Source organism: Nannospalax galili, unplaced genomic scaffold (assembly GCF_000622305.1).
Source record: "Nannospalax galili isolate Female #2095 unplaced genomic scaffold, S.galili_v1.0 scaffold9, whole genome shotgun sequence".
Taxonomy (NCBI): Eukaryota; Metazoa; Chordata; class Mammalia; order Rodentia; family Spalacidae; genus Nannospalax; species Nannospalax galili.
Genome location: NW_008360332.1, coordinates 4,793,605 through 4,796,568, shown reverse-complemented (window position 1 = coordinate 4,796,568; position 2,964 = coordinate 4,793,605).

The following is a 2,964-nucleotide window of genomic DNA, read 5'->3' as shown; positions in this document are numbered from 1 at the left end:
TCATTATAAGCAGAGGAGCCTCCTAGGCTTAGTGCAATCAGAGCTGTAATTTATGCATTTCTTTGATAGTTATCACTAGTTAAGCACAAAGGGATGTCAGCATTTAACCCTACTTCAAGACATGACAATGTAGAAAAAAAATAGAAAAGGGGAAAAAAAACACAAAAAACCAGCAGCCAACCACTTAAATCTAGTTGACACCTGTCAAAAGGAGCCCTTAGTAAGCAGAGGGTAATTAGGTTATTACTCTGTTGTAAAAACGTCATTCTCAGCCTGCCATGTAATGCTCTTCAGGCTGGTTGGGGATGGGAAATATGTGAGAAAAATAAAAATGAACCAAAGAAACAAGAAAAAAAAAAATACTAGAAATCACATCTCACACTTCAGCAAACTCACACTTAAGTGTTGTTTGGGAAGGCTGCACCTGGGGAGACAACTCTGTGGGTCTGAAGTGCTTGCTTTGCAAACAGGAGGACTGAGTTCAACCCCTGGAACCCACATAAAGAAAGCCAGGCAAGGTGATGCTTGTTTGTAATCCCAGTGTTGGGGGAGGTGGAGGCAGGTGGATCCCTGGGCTTCACTGGCCAGCAAGTTTAGACTACCCAGTGAGATCCAAACCATTATGAGACCTGTCTCAAAGCCAAGAACGTAGATGGCATCTAGGAACAATACCTGAGTTCGAGGTTGTGTTCTTATCTCTTTATGCATGTCCACACACATGTGTTTTGGTTTTTTTTTTCTTTGAGACAAAGTCTACTGTAACCCCAGCTGGCTTGTAATTCACTGTGTAGACCAGTCTGACTTTGAATCCCTGAGTGCTGGGTTTAAAGGCATGAACCACCAAAGGTTCTTTTTAAAACAATTATTGATTTTTATTTTTTAGAATGTCATACAATGTATTTTGATCATATCCAGACCCCCTCCCTTATCTCCACCCTCGCTGTACTGTCCACAGCCAGATTTCATGCTCTCTATTTTTAAAAATATTTCATTTATTATTTTTATTTCATGTGTATGAGTATATTGCCTGCATGTACGTGAGTGCACCCATGTTGTGCAATGCCATGAAGGTCAGAAGAGGGCTTCAGATTCCCCTGGAACTGGAGTCAAGGACAGTTCGTAGCCACCATATGGGTGCTGGGAATCTATCCCCGGTCCTCTGCAACAGCAGTCAGTGCTCTTAACTGCTGAGCCATCTCTCCAGCGCCCATGTTCTCTATTTTTTAAAAGGCTTATTGAGTCCAATTTGTGTCCACAAATGTTTTCAGTGTGGGTCTGTTCCCTGGTGCTTGGTGGGGCGGGGGTGTTCTTTTGGGAAGCCTCACTGATCATTCAATGTAAAATGAACTTAAAAATGATCTTACCGTAAAACCCACTTTACTGTAAGGTGGTTAACAAGAGTACATAGGCTTTTCATAGAGAGTTTTGCATACTCAGTAATAAAGTGGAATAAAGCAGGAATGTTTTTCTCTAACTCCAACTTTTCTCATAGGACAGCTGTTTGAAAGACCATCATGTTAGGTCTACATTTTTGTTTGTTTTTTATTCGAGTCTTCTATAGTTTTTTATATAGGTTGGCAGTGAGTCACAGGTGCCTGATGCAAACAACGTTCTTTCTTCAGAGAAGACCAACTCATAGCTCAATTATATTTCTCACAATGTTCCCTGTATCTTATTTTCAAATGCTTTTCTCAGTAACATTATCATTAGTTTGTGTTTCATGATTGAAATGTCTCTATCTGAAGCATGCAGAATTAGCAGCCAGTTTGACTTTTATTTTGACCACTTAATGGGGAATGAAACTGGGTCATGATTCAATAATCAAATGAGTGACACTATAATGTAGTGTGCAGCACACTTGGCTAGGAGTTATTTATTTCCCAGTTATTTCCTATCATTTTATAATGGAAGTCAGTCTCAAGGTGGAATGGGCACATTGAGTCCTCGGTTTCCTCATCGGTCAAATGCAATCAGAGCAACAAGAATCCTCCTCAGCTGATCTTTGACACATCCTTGCAATTTATGTAACTTTTACATGACAGTGTACATGTGGAATAGAGCTAGAAACATGAAGTGAGGGCCACTGATGTTATTTCTCACACAGGATAAGTTCTCAAAGGGAGAGGAGGAAGCTTGCCAAAAGAACGTGAAGGCAGGACAGGGCAGCATGCCCTCAGGATCCCTGCTAACAGAGTTCAATTGAGTGAGTGACCAGAAGGGAAAAGCTGACTGGGGAAGAAACACTGGGAGAACCAAACGTCTGGCCCCCACTTCATCTAAGTGGGAAAGTTATGCCTGTGAAATGGAAAACGCAGCATTTCTGGGGAGACCACGGTATGTTTAGGGGAGTGGAAGTTTAAAAGCCCACGTGAAATGCTGTCCAAAAACCAGAGGGTCAAACAAGCAAGAACTGGGAAGAAGAAGGCTCGTCCCCAAATGGGGTCAAGAGAATGGAAAGCTGAAGTTTAAGGAACCAGGGAGACCCATGTGGGCCAGTGGAAGAAGAAGGGTCAGAGGAAATGACATGACGGTCAGAGGAAAGCTAGTATGTTTGGCCACAGGGACTGACAGAGGCATCTGGAAACAATAAGAGGCAGAATTAATTTTTTTTCTGGAGACGTTTTCTTTGAAAATAACTCTCTAGTGAAGAACGAAAACCATAATAACAATATCTTCAATATTTCACTTTTTATGTTTTAGAAACGGATCTGAGAAACAAACACAAAATCCTGCCTTTCTTAATTAAGTAGAATTATGAGTTCCAAAACAAGCCTTTGTAGCCTCTCTGATTTCACGAGGTCTAGCTTCACTTGGAAGAAGCCTGGGGCATCAGAAGACAGCTTAATGAATACTTGCCAGTATTCCCTATGGCTACCCTTTCTTCTACTCACCCTCTTTTGGACATATGGAAACGCCATGCAAGGAATGAACAAAAATCTCAAGGATGTCTTTTCTTGGCTAATG